Source organism: Euwallacea fornicatus, chromosome 30 (genome assembly GCF_040115645.1).
Source record: "Euwallacea fornicatus isolate EFF26 chromosome 30, ASM4011564v1, whole genome shotgun sequence".
Taxonomy (NCBI): domain Eukaryota; kingdom Metazoa; phylum Arthropoda; class Insecta; order Coleoptera; family Curculionidae; genus Euwallacea; species Euwallacea fornicatus.
Window position 1 is genome coordinate 2,350,649 of NC_089570.1, and position 10,862 is coordinate 2,361,510.

The 10,862-nt window shown below is 41.9% G+C and overlaps 1 long non-coding RNA gene across 1 annotated transcript; it reads left to right on the forward strand.

Moving 5' to 3' along the window:
• Positions 1 to 428: 428 nt before the first annotated feature.
• Positions 429 to 3,329, forward strand: LOC136347752 (uncharacterized). Its single transcript, XR_010733534.1, has 2 exons — positions 429 to 1,773; positions 1,834 to 3,329. It is a non-coding gene; the product is annotated as an uncharacterized lncRNA (long non-coding RNA).
• The last annotated feature ends 7,533 nt before the right edge of the window (positions 3,330 to 10,862 follow it).

Here is a 10,862-nt window from a genome sequence, read left to right on the forward strand (position 1 = left end):
ATGTGAAGTTATGTTACAATGACACGATGTTACAGCAATGTATCTTTCCATCGTACGTACATAATTACGGCATGCAAGGTGCAGTCCAAAATTTTTAAACACGGAGGAGCTACGAAACACACATGGATCGCAACCTACATGTTATGTACCTCCTTATCCTTAAACCAAGCATCCATCATACGTCTTCTCATCCCAGACAGCACGAACCTTTCCCGGTAACATGGGGTAACCATAGGGATGATTTAGAGCAATTGGACAGGTCACCAGACTGCCCTTTCATCTGTACTTGAGCGATTAGCTGCGACCAAAGTCTCAAGTCCCCGGGTTGACCCCGGGTCCCCCCCCTTAGCAGTGCAATTTAGATAAGTTGTCCTATACATATGTATGTAAGTAGTTTTCAGTCCCAAAACCAATCAATTCATTATAACTCTTCGGGCAGAGTACATAGAAGCTCTTACATTCCTCCGAACAAGAAGTCTAGAGTGAAAGTTTAGAACTTTAATAGTAAAATACAAAGTTGTTAGTGAGTTGCCTCAATCCTGACAAATCTACATCGTGGTGTCGACCACGTATGAAATGCCGGCTGGTGTCACAACCTAGAGCCTTTTCGTATCGTCCTTTGACGGCATTCGTAGAACTCCGGAACACCTGGAAATATCGCTAAGCAGCACTGGGAAGCTCGACAGCTTCGGCAAATTCCTCCGGAAGTAATAGATCTAGGAAGAGTCTTTGTGCCATAATTGCCAGAAGTCCAAATTGCCATTTGAGTTCCATTTTGCGTATCTTGCCAGCCATTACTGGAGAATGTCGCTTCCAAACCACTTCCCCCGACATAGCTTTCGGAGGATTATGATGCGGTTAAAGCTGTTTTTAATATATTCAACACCAAGCTGGAAGGACGTATAAATCATTCCTATAGAGTTAACGAACTGTGTCTTTTCTCGAAGGAAATCTCCTAAAGGCATCCGGTCTGCTGTTCTGGCCACTGGACAATGTGGCATTCGCCGAAAACTTTCAGTTTCCTTCTCCAGCAGCCCGAAACGACGCGAAACTGTCCCTGGGGGACGAATCGTCAGAGTCGGGGGGGCCGGCTGTCGATCACCTTCATGCTCGGGGTTGTTGTCCCTCCTGAGTGACACGCTCAGCACGGCTCTTTTCTCGGAAAATAGCCCTGCTACAGCGGTCCTATTTTATTTTACTTTCCGACATGAGGGACATTGAAGTTAGATTAAACGTCGGATTAGATCCGCGCAGTCTTTGCGCGCACGAGCATTGGAAAACGCAATTGTCCCGCGGTGTCCGCGGCTCCCACACTCCTGGCCCGTTTTCCCCATCCCGTGGATGTAGCTCTTGAAGCTACCGTGTCCTCCGAACGCCCGAGTTAGATCAAAGTTCGACATTTGCTCGACACCTGTAGAGGTCAGGTTGGTCCATTGTGCCTTATCCGCTGGAGGCGTCCACCGTGTTTTCCAATTCTGGACGGTCGTTCGCCTGGTCAGCCGCGTGTCCGTCCCCTTGACCCGAGACCATTCAATGTTAAACTGGTCTAATTGCGCTTGTTAGGACTGACTGATGTTGCAGAAGCGCTACTCCAATGTCCTAAAGATTATCCAGACAAGGACATCAATGAAGTAAATTTTTTTTTCATCCGATTGACGTACAGTGACCAGCAAAAGTGTTCACGCAGCTGTGACGCTGCTAAACAAAATGAAATAGCAATGTGACCAGTACATTCTAACATGATCTAATTACTTCTGATCTAAACGGCAACGTGTAAATAACTAATCTATATATTTTTTATTTTTTTGTTTACTAAATCATATTTCTTATTAGTGCTATTGCAAAATGTTTACAAACATGTCATAAAATTAGCCCGAAAAAGTATTTATACATTTGCGTCGGCACGCAAAAACAAGTCCGAACCTGCAAGGGAGGCGATCGTATCTGCGGATATTTATTGCTAAATTATACGAGCTGTTAATAGCAAGTGAATGTGAGTATTAGATCAGAAATTAAATTAAAAATTAATTGTTTCAGGCCGTAACGGTGACGAAAATTGTTAAAAATGACAATTGCTGAGAGAGAAATAAAAATCAGGTTACAGAGAGGAAATGAATCATATGGAGAAATAGGGCAAATACGTAATGGGAGTTTTGCAACGGTCCAAAGCATTATCAAAAAGTTTAAAAAGGAAAACTCCGTTCTTAATCGCAAACGAACAGGACGACCAAAAACAAAAAATAACTGTTAGAGAAGAGAGAAAAATTTCACGAAAACGCCAACAGAATCCAAGAATAAATGCTGCAAATTTGGCCGCAAGGGTTGAAGAAATGTTTTCAAAAAAAAGTAAGGTCCTGTTCAAAAGGGGCTAGAAAGAAACCTTTTATTAATGAAAAAATAAAGAGAAACGTTTAGAATTCGCAAAACAATATACAGGGTGTCCGTAAAAGGTCTGTACAAAGTCCTACCACACATTTCCGGGGTGAGGACATGATGATTTAACCTAATTCGTCCAATCCAAAAGCGGACGGTTGTCGAATTTCAGGGCGTCAAAGACCAAAAAATCGAAAAAAATTAATTACTTCGTCGGTAATGCTGCTATCTAAACGCAAATGTCGCATCGGGGGGTTTTAAAGGGTGAGAAATCGGAATTCGTTCATATTTTCGATGCACAATGTAGAGGGCGTTGTCGACGCCCGATGAACCCTCTTTGAAAGTACATAACTTTTTTATCGCCCGGTATAAAATTTATTTGTGACTAAATTTGTGTTTTCCTACGTGTTTTAAAAAGGAAAAAGGTCTCTTGGTGGAAGTCTCTACAAGCACTCTTTCTTGAGATATTTGATTTTGAAAGTTTGCCGCATCTCTAGTGCAGTAGCTATCCGTGCAGCTGAACACCTCGTGAACTATTTGAAAATGCAATTTTAACTAATAAGTAATTGTATATTTTCTCAACTGGTCGCTTTTATTAAACGTTCGAAGTGATCTTCACACAGACGGATCGGTGGAGGGAACGATGCTCCGGCAATCTGGCCGCCGCGCTCCCCTGATTCAACTCCACTTGATCACCTTTTATGGGGGAGTCGAAAGTCAACGCCCGTGAATGACGAGGGGCATTTGTGGGGACGAATTCGGAATTCAGTGGATGTTTTCAGAAACGACGAGGGACTGACGGCGAGGGTCCACTTTGACGTTTTATGCCGAATTAATCCTTGCGCGGATGTTAACGGAGATCGCTTCGAACGCTTACTAAAAGCGAACAGTTAAAAAAAACTACTCACGAAGTGCCAAACACGTTGAGCGTTTATTAAACTTATTGTTTATTGAAATTTATGCTTTTACTTCCTTGCGAGGGCTCTGCATTCACTGGCGTTCGTCGAGGATGAGCTCAGCTGGTGACCGCGTTCTTGGCGATTGTCCAGCAGTTCCAGAAATCGAAATAAGGAATTACATTTTGTTTCGTCTAACTGAGGCTCCAAATCAAACTTCACTAAGAGGTGAAAAAAAGTTGCGTAATAGACCGGAAATTTCACATTAAACAAAAATTAATCGTCTTTATGACCGAATTAAAGAAATTCTGGTGCATTTAACATTCGGCCAATTGACCACTACCCCTGATGATTAACGATCCCCGTCTAATATACCCCGGGAAGCAGGAAGACTATGCACCGAATTTCGTTGCGATCCGCATAGCCGTTTTCGACTTATTTGCAAAATTTTAGAAAAAGTCAAACTTTGACGGGCAGTATCTCCAAAAGGGGACAATTTCTTATATAAGTACATCACCATGAATCGATATATTTTGGACCAAGGAACATGTGGTTGACCCCCTCATTCTGGGACACCCTGTATATCATAATATCAGTTCTAATTAATTGCATTATGTATGGGTACTTCTGCGGCCTAATTTTACGATACATTGGCAAACATTTTGCAGCAGTACTTATAAACAATACGGTTTAGTAAAGAAAATGATTATAGATCGGTTGTTACATGTTGCCGCTTGTAGCGAAATTAATTAGATAATGTTACATTATACCGATTACGCTTTTATATCATTTTGTTCAAAGGTAAATGAATACCTTTGCTGACGGGCGTATATAATTTCATTGACATCCTTGATGTTGGATTAAAAGTTTGAATATTCGCCAGCGTTTTCTAACAACCTCCAATAACCAGCGGTTTTTACTTCCTTTCAGCTCTCACGTCTGCGTTTTTGCTATCGACTGACGCAGTTCCACAGCACCATCCACCGTAATCTAAACCAAAACCATCTGGTATATCGATAAAAAAAAAAAACAGTTACACGATCGTTAATGTTCCCTTCATTTCCTTAAAATGCATCCCGTGTGCCTCGCCCGCCCCGCGCGGCAGCCGACAGTTTGGTGGTCCCTGTAACCAGCCCCGGGAGCTCAGCTGCTGCTGAGGTTGCAAAACTTTTTCAAAATTCTGAGGTTACCGTTGCGCAACCAGAAACATTTTTTGCTCTCATGTGGAAACGTTTGTTTGGCCCAAAACCAGACGAAATGAATTAAGGTTTCGCCATCTGTCCCGGATTTAAAACGAGAATTAATATTTGACAAATAATGACCTCAAGTTGGTCATCGAAATAATAGTGTGAAACCATTCTAAATATGCCTAAAAAATTGATACCTTAAGCTGGATTTGAGAGTTCAAGCCTATTAGCGGCCAACCAGAAATGAAAGTCAAAAAACGCGTTTTTTGATAACTACATAAGTAATGTTTTTATACGAGTAAACGCCGCAATTTGCTCATATCGTTTCGGTGAAACACAGCAAAATGTAGTTTTACGACAAAATATATTTCTTAGTAAATAAGTTTTTAAGTGCTTTTCGTGCTGTAGATTAGATTCGCCCTATCAATATGTAATTTCGTTAAATTTCTAGCTTTTGAATGTATCAAGTAAAGAGCGTTTTAGAGTGCTAAATATCGATATATCGAAATTTTCTCTAACACAAACGCACTCGACAAAACAAACTTACTGGACTATCTAGTAGATCCGGACACTTACCAGTAGTTACACTTGACTAATTAGTTTCACATTTAGAAATTAATTGTTCTATTCTCTCTGGCCAGATGAGAAGTTTCAGTAAAAGTGTTCCATTTAATTTGCAAGAAATTTCGTCCATCGGCATTAAATCCATCAATTAGATTTGCTTAAAAAGGAACAGGTGTGCTTTTCGATTAGCTTAAGAGTATCATTTCAAATGCCCCGCCCAATTAAATCCGAGTTCTTATAGCGAAAAATGTGTAGGTAGCATTCTTCACTCAATCGAGAAAAACGTTGGAACGGAAGAGTTGTTTTGGGTTATTTGGAGTAATCACTAGATAGTGATCTTAATAATCATTTTACTTTCTTTATATTAATAGATTCTAATAAACATTTTCGTTACGGTTATTAAAGGTGTGTAAGAAATGGCTGAGTGGCCACGTATGGTTGAAAATTGGTCTGCAGTGCTTTGTTACGTAAGCGAAGCAATCGGGACAGGAAGTTCACATTATACCAAGTCTCGATCGTTGCTGAAAGTCCATCGTGTAACGTTCGCGAGATGGAAAGCCCGAACTTTATTTTGCAGGAAAACTTTTGGTCAACGGTTCTGGTCAGTCGGGGCGGGACCCGTAGCTGCATCATCCCGGGCAGGATTTTCTGGCGTCCGATAGCACAGTGAAGCAGGACTATCGCTCCCTACTCCGCCACTGACGCGGACCCGGATTGATCTTTTCGGGAAAATTCGCTCTTAAGTCGCCTCTTTGAGAGTGGTATCGGTGGCGTCCCTCGTGCCCTGGCTCGAATTGAATTTCCCTGGGAGCGGTCCAGTTAAAGAACCAGAAAGGCTATCCGGCTTCTCTCCTCCCCGTTCTATTTGAGATGTTTATTGTCCGTCCCTCGCCGGCTCACAAACCAAATTTTACTTATGTAAAAGTCCAGAAGCTTCAACCGACAGAAACGTCGGGCTGGTGCAACAGTAACGGCGATCTATTTCAACAAATTTTATTCGATAAGAAGATTTAGCAAAAACACGTCTGAACGATTATTCTGGATGATATCCACCATGGACTTCAATAACTGCCTCCCACTTGCTTGGTAGAAGTCGCGATTGTCGGAGGCGACTCGCGCTCCGACACCAACTCATCAAAATTGTCATGAATTTGATTCGTTTGGCAGTTTTCCAGAGACCGATCGATGTGATAGTCCAGAGGAGCTTTCGTGGGAGCATAGGGCGCACGTAGGAGAGAATCTCGTCCCTTATTGATAATGGGGTCGACGAGACGACGTCCAACACGTGGACGTGCATTATAGCAGTGGAATTCGATGTGGTTAAAGGCGGTCAAGCCGGGTCAGCTAGGAGTCGCTGTTGAATTGCCCATTGCCGTTTTTGTCCGGAATCCGCCACTTTTTTCGCTCGGCCAATGATGATCTCCCAGTGGATGATTCCGCTTCTCTCCCACCAGCCATACCACGCGACCTTCTTCACGGATAGATGCCTACGGCATTCCTTCGGGTGGATCGTCTTCACCCTTCATTCTTTCGACTTTTTTGACCGACAGCCATGAGCAGCCGCGATGAAATTATTTAGAAACGGACTTTGCTCGTTTCGTTGCAGCAAATGAGCAAAAATAAGGGCACGTTCGGCCTCGTTGGTGGCGGATCCGCAAGGGGCCCATCCAGCCCTTTTCCACACTTTTCCGAGTTTCGCGAGGCCGCATGCGCGGACGCTGAAGTCTTCAGCCGGCACTTTGCCGGACTGATTTTCGTCCTTTTCCGCGGCCATCCAAAGAGCCTGATCGTCGAGATCGGATGGTCCTACTTCCCTACCTCCATCCACGAGGATTACGTCACTCGATTTGATCTTGTTCAACCATCTGTCCATTTGCTTTCGGCCTTTTGTTCCTTCACGAAGAAGTTCGTTGAGATCGCGAAATGGCCGGCTCCCAGCCTTTGTCGAAGCGAGATTGCGGAACGTGGCGAGTATCGGAGTAATCTTCGGTTTATTGCCGAAATAGAGAAAAATGTTTTTCTGCAACGAAGCAAACAAGACGAGAATTTTTTCAAGAAAAAAACGCGTCGAAAAACGTTCTTTAATTTATCATCAATCATCAGTAATAAATCAATTTAAATCAATTATTGACTCTACTCCTTTGGTATTTAAACCACATGTGGGAACACTGCCCTGGCCCGAATACGGGGCGAATGCATTATTCACTTCATTTATTTATTGATAACATAATTATAATGTATAGCTTAATAGGTATAGGTTTATTAAACACATACTCTCCTTCAAAAACCCGTGTATAATACGCGTATTAAGTTTCTTGCTCAACGTTCATATAATGCGATTTGCGACAATTTCGTTCAATTAGATTGTAGAAATAATGAAAGTAAATTAGTATGGTAAAATGCAGGTCATTCCGTGTGTACTTTATGGACTGAAACAGTAAATTGTGAATAGTAACTTCATAATATTACCGTGCAAATAAATCACATAACCCAAAAAGGCACATTCTAATTCTTACTAATTTTATCGTGTCACGAAACGAATGCGATTTCAGTATGATGGTCGTACCACTATTGACGTCCCAACTGGCTTGCCTTACCACTTAAACGGTGTCCGAAATTTCGGTACCCTCTGCGACGCACCTTTGCATAGACGTCCGTCGGAGCGGACGATGGGAACGGAACGAAGAACGCATTAGCCGAAGGTCGCGTGATACTTAAGTAAGGGAAAAACTAGAAGACGTGCAGGGGGCTTCGTGACAGTGTGTCAAAAGCTTAGAGGGCGATTTTAAGAAAAAAAATCACACGAGTTTGTCCCGTTTTCGCGTCCCGTCCGAAATGCGGGGCGATCAGAAAACAAGTTTATTCCTAATGAGTCCGGCATCGAATATTTTTGAAGGGAGCGCCCTGCAGCCCCCGCCCGGAGGGGGAGGCACCTGAATTTTCGAGACCTTAAACAGAAATATGTTACAACAACCTGGACGAATCGGGAACCTCATTAATTTTATAGATTAATTAGTCATTATCTCGAAATCTCCTCATGTTAATTTCGGAGTACGTCTCGAGAGCGCACCAACAAGGCCCGTACCTGCACATTCTGCCAGCGCTAAAATGGCAATTAAAATATCTTTGATTGTGCAATGATCGGACACTGGTTAGTTCTAGTTAAAACTATTCAAAACCGTGTAATCTGGTCTTTTGCTGCCAACTAGATCGTTATTAATAAGCATTTTTGCTTGCTGAATAATGCTTTCTGCATGCTAGAGTCATTCTGCATGCTGCATTGATTAAGATCGAATTACGTGTCTGTTCCAGCTTCATGTTTCATCTGATGGATGATTTAACAATTAAGTGGGTATGCTATGGTGGTCTTTCTTGGCAATTCACACGAAACTGAAGGCGTTCCCGACGGCTTTTAAGTGGCTCGGAGCGCAGCAGCTGGAGGCTTTAAGCGACTTAGGCGCGCGTTTCCCTGTTGTGATTCACCGGCCGAATCACACCGCCATTTCGATCAGACAATTAATGCGACTCGCTGAGCACTTGTTGTCCTGTTAATCGATTTTCGTACAACAGATATTACGGTAATCGTATAGCGTTATTACTGTCAGTATTGCGATTCGATATTAAATTCGGATATCGAATTTGAAGCCTACGGCTATAGCAAAACAGGTTGTGGCTGATTGACTAAAAACACATTCGTAGATTAGATAATAACCCAATTATTAACTATTACGACAATTTGTTAAACGCTTATTAAAAACGTATAGTTGAGCAACGGTGCTCCGAAAATCCCAAAAGCCACGAAACTCTCTCAGTGGGGGGTTTTTGAACACAAGCCCAAACATGACTTACAAACGGGCAATGCGTGAAGCGAAATAGCTTGGACCTGTTTGATGAAACAATTGTAGACTGAACTATACACTTAATTTTGCATTTTGCTTCCATTGCGACTGTTGGGTTGAGACACTTTGCAAACTAGGCAGGTACTTATTACGTGGGCATTGCGGAATTATAATCCTTATTAGTCACGAATTGACATCCTGGCAAAACGATTTAACTATTTCTTAAGTTTGTAATAGATAATTGAGGACTTTGTTGTCCATACAAATGTTCGCTAACAAGCTCAGTTGGACAGTTTTACAAAATGTATTATTTGTCCGAGGAAGGTTCCCAGAAAGCTACGAGTTGTGGCATTAGATTTGCAGAATCTGTGGAATTTACGGTGAAAGTCGGATGGTGAAGGAGGGGGAAAGTGGTAGAGCTGCACACTCGTGATCGATTAAGTATGTACAGGGTTGATTTTTATAAGTTGATGAGTTACCACGAGTTTATTAATGAACCTAGGAAAACGTGGTTTACATAAACATTTTATATAGGGTGGGCCATGAGTAACGCCTCGGAATTCCGTGACGAAGCCAAGACGTTCTTAACCGTTTCTTCTGTGGGATGTATATACGGGCGAGCCGGGACTATACTTTAAAATTATTTTCAAAGTATACGGAGTGTCCCAAACACGTGTAATTGATCAAAGTCACATTGTTTTTAAAGGGACCCCCGCATATTATATCACGTCTGAATTCGACCATTAGAATAAAATCGAGTTTGATTAAGGCCTGCTGTGTCTAACTCCAGCCCCTTTGGAAATAATTCAGTTTTCTCAAAATGTAGGATCATTTTCAACATCCATCGCATGCTTACGGTTTTAAAACAAAATTTTGATAGAAAGCCAGCAATGGAACAAATTTCCTACTGCAAATATCGAAGGCCAGCAAACTGTACAGAGCGTTCTGAACGCGGCACCAAATTCGTACAACTTTCAACCATTAATAGCTTTTTAATTTGAGCGAGACACCCGGTATATCTCGTAGCTGCCAGATGCCAAATTCACTTATTTGACGAATGTAATTAGAGTTTCCCGCTCCTACTTATCTCTTGGTTTGGCCGCGAAGTTCCGAGGCGGCAGCCGTGGCTCGCCCTGTATATTGACGTACATTTGTCTAACGATATTAGAAAAAACAAATAAATATCAGAACTGAAAAAAGTCGATCAAAGTGAGGTTTTTTAAAACCGGATCTCCATGTATTAATGTTTGGATTCCGCCAATTTTTCCCTTTTCAAAAATATACAAGCTGTCCACTAAACGATGGCATGAATTTCAAGGGGTGATTCCTTGTGGCATTTTATGAAAAAAAATCCTGATAAACGTATGTCCTGTCTCGCTTGGTTTTCGTGATACTGGGTGTCAAAGTTTTATTTTTTCTTTCGGTTTTTCACAAATATTTTCGGTCATAAGGGCAGTGCCTCGATGAGATTGAGTATTCAGGGGTTACCCGAGACGAGACATTCAAATATGATATCGGTTTACCTCAATGTGTCGGGGCTCTCATGAAATGCTCAAATACGTGGTCCTAAGGACGTTAGGGTAAATTGAGAAAAAGAACCTTACTGCTCCCTGTATATTGCGGTAAAACCGATATCGTATTTGAACTTCTTGACTCGGAAAACCCATGAGTGCCGAATTTCATCAAGATATTGCTCTTACGTCCGAAAATGTTCCTAAAAAACCGAAAAAAAAATTAAAGATTGACACCCTGTACCGCGACGACGAAGCAAGATAGGACATACGTTTATTAAGACTCTTTTCCATAAAATGTGGCCAGGAATCACCCCTCGAATTTAATGCCATCATTTAGTAGACACCCTGTATAATGCGTCGGGATTTGCTCCGGTAGTTCTCGACGTTCAATTTAAACAAAGTGTTGAAAAAACGAGGCGCGCTGTCGGAAGCAAAAGAAAAAAATTACTTATTTATTATTTATTGTTCAATTATCATAATGATTTAAAG